Source organism: Puma concolor, chromosome D1 (genome assembly GCF_028749965.1).
Source record: "Puma concolor isolate L17-30 chromosome D1, mPumCon1.1.hap2, whole genome shotgun sequence".
Classification (NCBI taxonomy): domain Eukaryota; kingdom Metazoa; phylum Chordata; class Mammalia; order Carnivora; family Felidae; genus Puma; species Puma concolor.
In genome coordinates, this window is record NC_141676.1 from 51,070,739 (window position 1) to 51,077,748 (window position 7,010).

General features: G+C 41.8%; 1 pseudogene; it reads right to left on the reverse strand.

Moving 5' to 3' along the window:
- Positions 1-811: 811 nt before the first annotated feature.
- On the reverse strand, positions 812-1,037 carry LOC147576673 (cytochrome c oxidase subunit 6C pseudogene; annotated as a pseudogene).
- Positions 1,038-7,010: the final 5,973 nt, after the last annotated feature.

The following is a 7,010-nucleotide window of genomic DNA, read 5'->3' on the forward strand; positions in this document are numbered from 1 at the left end:
ATTTGTGTGTAACATCATTTGCTTAAAAATTATGGTTTATTTCAAATATATATGGGTTGACTAAGTAATATACTCTTTAATTCTTCTAGTTTTTGAATTCCATAAATATAGCTATACCAGATTTCCCTCGATAAGTGTATTCTTATATATCTTTTTTCCATTCTTTTGATTTCAAGAATTCCATATCTTTATGTTTTAGGAGGATCTCTTGTAAATAGCATATACCTAAATATTTAAAAAATCCAACTGCCCACATTTGAATTCTTTGGATTCCCATACCTAGACTATTATTTGGGTTAATTTCTAACATTTTATTATATTTTTAATTTTTTGATGTTTATTTTTGAGAGAGAGACAGACATACAGAGCACAAGCGGAGGAGGTCATAGACAAAGGGAGACACAGAATCTGAAGTAGGCTCCAGGCTCTGAACTGTCCTCATAGAGCCTGACATGGGGCTTCAACAGGCGCTTAACTGACTGAACCACGCAGGCACCCCTCTAACATTTTATTCTTTATTTTTGTTACACTTTCCATTTTCTTTTTTTAGCTTCTATTTGGCCTTATAATGTGGTTATTTGTCTGATTGTGTTTTCTTAAGGTTCTTCTGCTAGTTAAGAAACACATTCTAATTTTAGCATTTTAATTATTATTTTTGATTTTGCCATGCATTTTCTTTTCTTATTTGTTAATTACTTATCAAGGGAAGTGATTCCTTAGTGTACAATATTCATGTTTCATAGTTAAGGATTACAGGTCAGTGACAAACTTCTATGGAACTCAATCCAAATAAAACCTTTATATTCCAATATCATTTTGCACTCTGAAAGACACCTGCCTTCTTCATCTCAAAATCTTTCATGGAATCAAAATTTCCGTAGAAATCCATATACGCTTCTTTTTGTGGCTCAGGCACAACAAACTTAAAAAAGAGTGGAACCCCAAAGGGATACAATGAATGCTCTAACAGTATGGAATTGCAGAGGCTTGGCCAGAAGGGTATACATCTGAAGTTTTGTCAAAGCACTGGAAGCCATTATAGTTATTCTCCTCAACATCAACTCCCTGACTGATGGAGTGGTGGTGTTCCAGCAGCACACAGGTGCCGAAGTTACCATGCATTTTAACTCATTTGTTTTGAGTTTAAATAGCTGTACCAATGATACGAGGACTTTGAAATGTTCTAGCTCTGATATTTCCCATTCTGATTTGTGCATGTACTTTGCCAGCCTGCCTGTTTTTCTGACCGCCATCTTGCTAGCAGTTGCCAAGTCACTGGGGACAATGTAGTTCTCCTTCTCCTCCAAGGCCATGTGGGAGTACTGTTGAGAAAAGGCAGCCTCTCATAGCAGAGATGGATACTTCCAAATGGCTATATGGAGTCAATCTCAAGAGGACATTTAAACTTACCAACCCCATATGCTAACTTTGTTAGAACTGACCAAAGTATAAAAGAGAATATGGTGACCACCATAGGGGCCAGAAGGCACCTTTTCAAGGGGCCTTTGCATGGAAGGGATGGTCTGGAGTTGGAGCCCCTACCTCTATTAGGCAGGCCTGGAAGCAGGGGGGTGATGATGTATACTGAACTTTGCCTTGGCATTTGCCTCCATGGGTGAGGAAAGATTATAATGCAGGCACGGAATTCTGGTAGCTTGACTCAGAGACTTCAATCCCTCCACACATATTTCTAGTTACTCTTGTTTCTTGAGAGTTTGCTGTTAAGAAAAACCCTCTTTACAGAATAAGTGTATAAATGTGTGTGTGTGTGAGACAGAGAGAGAGAGAGAGAGAGAGAGCTTTCTGTTTCATCCGCTTATTTCTCTCTTCTGTGTTTTGTATCTCTTTTCTGACTGTTTCCACCCTTGGCCTCTGTCTCTTTGTCTCCACCTCTTCCCTTTCGGATTCCATTGCTCCAGTTTCAGTTCTGCCCACAGCCAAGACAGGGTTGCCTCATTTCATGTCCTGTCTCCACCCTTCAATCAAAACCAGTCTTTTTACATCTCATTTCTATTCCTTCCAGTGTGACTTTCAATCCCTGACCCATCATCTCCATACTTGGATCCTTCTAGGGAAGGCCAGTCTGAGAGTCTTCTCAGTTAGTGGACTCAGTTTTTTGTGTCATGCTATGTATGTGGCTTTGTCTCATTCCATTTTCCCATTTTATCTCTTGGGCTTGATTCTTTGCTGTCTTACTTTGGTCTCTAGCCTCAGCTTGGTTAAGTCTCTGGGAGAGACCAATTCCCATTCCTTCCTGTTCTCCTGGATTCTGGCAGAACTCACTGAGCACTGGGCACGAGAGGCCTTGGGGAGGTAGGGGGAAAGGTGCACAAAAGAGGCTCCAAGCTGCTCCCTTATGGCTTCTCCCCTCTTCACCAGCAGCCCTCCCACCCTTAGGAGATGCTCTTACTCATCACTCAAAGAGAATCCAGGGACCACCAGACATGAGTACCCTCACCTGACCACAAAACTCACAGACCCGCTTTGCTCTGCCAAATGACCCTGTCAGTTTCCTCAGGCATGGATGGAAGATGTTCCCTCCATTCTCCTGTCAAAGGCCAATCTTTTGCTTTTGCTTTGAATCCTGCCTCAATCCACAGCTCAATTCTCTCCTCTGGTACTTCTCTCTCTTGCCTGTATTTCTTTTTTTTTTAATTTTTTTTTCAACGTTTATTTATTTTTGGGACAGAGAGAGACAGAGCATGAACGGGGGAGGGGCAGAGAGAGAGGGAGACACAGAATCGGAAACAGGCTCCAGGCTCTGAGCCATCAGCCCAGAGCCCGATGCAGGGCTCGAACTCACGGACCGCGAGATCATGACCTGGCTGAAGTCGGACGCTTAACCGACTGCCCCACCCAGGCGACCCGACTTGCCTGTATTTCTAACCTGATTCCTGTGTCAGATGATTTTTTATCAGCATCTAAATCCTTCCCATACTCTCTCACATTAAAACAAACAAGACCTTCTTTTGGCCCCACATCCCCCACATCTTCTCAGGACCTCTCAATTCCTTTTGTTGCCAAGCTTCCTGAAAGATATGTCTATATACACTAGTTAATGTACTTTCTTTTGTACTGAGGTTTAGTTGACATACATCATTATATTTATTTCAGATATACAACATTATGATTCAATATATGTTTATATTGTGAACTGATCATCACAACAAATCTAGCTAACATCCATCATCATACATAGTTCCAGATTTTTTTGTGTGATGAGAACTTTCAAGATTTACTCTTACTAACTTCCAAATATGCAATACAGTATTACTATCTCTACTTCTACCTCCTGTTCTTACTTTGCTAATTTTTATTTTATAACATATATGCTCATGGTTTAAAAGATCAATTAACATCAAAAAGCTTATGCTCCAAATCCAGTACTTTCCTGGTCCACTTCTCCAACCCCCTCCCTACTCCACTACCTCCATTCTCTCTTTCCTGAGGCAACTGCTTTTATATTTAAATTGTTTCCTCTTGCATCTCTGCACTTTTATTTTTTTATTTTACTATATTTACATTTATTTATTTTTGAGAGACGTAGAGAGACAGAGCACAAGTGGGGGAGGGGCAGAGAGAGAAGGAGACACAGAATCCAAAGCAGGCTCCAGGCTCTGAGCTGTCAGCACAGAGCCTGACGTGGCGCTCGAACCCACAAACTGTGAGAACATGACCTGAGCTGAAGTCAGATGCTTAACCAACTGAGCTACCCAGGTGCCTCTCATCTCTGCACTTTTAAATAATAAATGTCTACTGCTACCTTTTGTCTCATCAATTTTATGCACTATCTCTTGACTTCCTATGCCATAATATTCCACCACTGTCCTTTCAATATGGTTATATTATACATTTTAGTTAGATCAATATTCAGCGGTTCCATTATTATTTCTATGCAAACATTATTTACAATGGAGTGTTGTAGTTTATTATTATGTAAAATTCTTTCTTATTTTTTGTTTTTCCTAGAGCTAGAATTTCTATATTCTAGTTATTTGTTTAGTTTTCTTGGTATTGAATGTTAGTTTCTCCATACCTTCTAGTAGCCTCTCAGTAGGATCTTCCAGAGGGCCTAGAAGCATCTGTTATTCTGTCAATTCTTTTTTCCCCCTGGAGATGATCTGAGAGCCCTATTCTCCTCAGTCAGGGCTTCTGTCCTGTCCCCACTCTAGGCTCTCTGACCAGGTGCCCTGGGCAGAGTGGGGAGGGTGCTTTGTTTTCCTCCTTGTTTGGATTCCTGTTTCATGGAGCTCCTGTCTTTCTCCCTTTTCACTTTGGTGGAGCACATCCTCCAGTGGTTTAAACAATGTGAAGAAATGGTGCAATGCATGGCTGAGGACATGGTGGTGACAGTGCCTCAATTCCTTTGCCTCACGAGTCAGACTGCCCCAGCCTGGCCCTGTGTCAAGTTGTAGGAGAGTGCTGGGGTTTCAGAGAGGGAGAGGAAAGGGCTGCTGGACTCTTTTTTTTTTTTTCTTGGTGACAGAATAGGTCATCCCTTTGGCCATTCCCTTGTTTTTCAATTTACTATGTGCAGGAAGGAAGTCAAGTTTTCTTCTGATGAGCAGCACTTATCTACTGAATGTTAGATGGAATGTGTGGGTGTTTCTGCTGCTCTGAGGCCCCGGGGTGCTTCATCTCTCCCAGCCCCAGATGGGCCAGGGCCTATTAGGTATGAAAGGTGAGGTGACGGGATTGTCCCACCCACCCTTTTAATCCCAGCACCACCAAGAAGAAGTGAACTAGTGGGTTTGGGCTAAGTGGACCCAGGCTTGGCTGGGGTCTGACTAGAAAAGAAGATCTGTTTCCCTCAGTGCCCAGGACCCAGCTTGTTGGGCTCCTGCTTAAGGGAGGTGAGTCATCCCTAACTCACCTCCAGCTCTTTGAGTCCAAATGGCCTGAAGCCTAGATAGCAGATCTCCTTGGCACCCTCTAGCGCTATCTTTTCTTGCTGTCTCCTGAATTAGCTCTGCCAACAGCAGAGACTTTCAGGGGAGCCTGAGAGTTTATTGTAAATCACTCCTGTGTCAATAGGCTTGCTTTTCCAAACTACCCCAAGACTTGCACCCAAAGTCCCTTGTATCCTAACATACTCTGAAAATTTTTTTGTCACTTTTTGGTGCATAGTTAAAATGCTGGCATTTGAATCTCAGTGGCTTTCCCCATTCCCAAATACCTTTTTCTAGCTCTCAGACATTTTGCTACTGAGATGGATTTCCCATTGGTTATAGATCAGAGGGGTAGTTCCGGACTCTGAAGTCTTCTGCTAATTGTTGCTTCTCTTCTTCTGAAGACTGCCACCCTGTCAACATATTAGCTGTATATTTTAAACACAATTCAAGATCCTGTTCTCTCTAGTGGGGGATAGCAGTTAGTCTAACGACATGGTTTCTGCATCTGTCTTCTATGGTTTTTCTTTTCACATATTTCTGTTCCTATTTACCCAGGTCATAGACAATGATTTAAATCCTGCCTCTTTGCCCACTGGTCCGGCTCTGGAAAATTCTGGAAAACCACTTTTCTCTCAAATTTCTTATCTGGAGTAATCCCTAAGATAGTTTCTGTGATGATTAAGAGAGATAATACTTAGAAATCATGGGGAAAAATAACCCAGTGAAGAAATGGGCAAAAGACATGAATAGACACTTTCCCAAAGAAGACATCCAGACGGCCAACAGACACATGAAAAGATGCTCAACATCACTCATCATCAGGGAAATATAAATCAAAACCACATTGAGATACCACCTCACATGGGTCAGAGTGGCTAACATTAACAACTCAGAAAACAAAAGATGTTGGTGAGGATGTGGAGAAATAGGAACCCTCGTGCACTGTTGGTGGGAATGCAAACTGGTACAGCCACTCTGGAAAATAGTGTGGAGGTTTCTCAAAAAATTAAAAATAGAACTACCTTATGACCCAGCAATAGTGATACTAGGAATTTATCCAAAGGATATAGGAGTGCTGATTCATAGGGGCACATATACCCCAATGTTTATAGCAATGTTTCAACAATAGCCAAATTATAGAAAGAGCCCAAGTGTCCATCAACTGATGAATAGATAAAGAAGATGTGGTTTATATATACAATGGAATACTACTTGGCAATGAGGAAGAATGAAATCTTGCCATTTGCAACAATGTGGATGGAACTGAAGGGTATTATGCTAAGTGAAATAAATAAAAGAAAACCAGATATCATATGTTTTCACTCATATGTGGAACTTGAGCAACTTAACGGAGGACCATGGGAGAAGGGAAGGGGAAAAATAGTTTCAAACAAAGAGGGAGGCAAACCATAAGAGACTCTTGAATATGGATAACAAACTGAGGGTTGGTGGGGGGGTGGGGGAGGGGGAATGGATGATGGGCATTGAGGAGGGCACTTGTTGGGATGAGCACTGGGTGTTGTATGTAAGCAATGTATCATGGGAATCTACCCCCAAAACCAAGGGCATACTGTAAACACTATATGTTAGCTAACTTGACAATAAATTTTAAAAAAAGAAAAGAAATCATGGGGGACAAAGTGAGCCCTCAAAGTGACTGTTCTTTTATTATTTGAACGTGTCTCCTTATCTGAATTAGAAAACTTCCAGCTTTGAAATCCTGTGTGTGCTTGAGTCCATGAGGCTGATTGCGAAGCCAATGGGTTGATGATATAGAGTTTCTACCTTCTTGCCAGGACTTCTCAGCAGTCCTAGCCAGTATGCTTCAACTCTGGATAGGTTCACAAAGTCAGGGAAGGGCTCACTTTGAAAACTTAAAGAAGTATATATTTTTAACCCAACTGTCTTAAGTAGGCATTTAGGGCCTGATAGTGTGTGTGAGAGGGAGAACGGGGGCGGAGGGAGAGATGGAGAGATAGAACCTATACACCCACATCCCTTCCTTCCTATTTGCTGGCACAGACACACGTCAGCTGACAAAGAGGCACAGCTGGGAATGAGTAAGAAAATTCCCTGCTGTCCCACCTACTCGCTTTTCTTGGAATTTTGCACACGTCT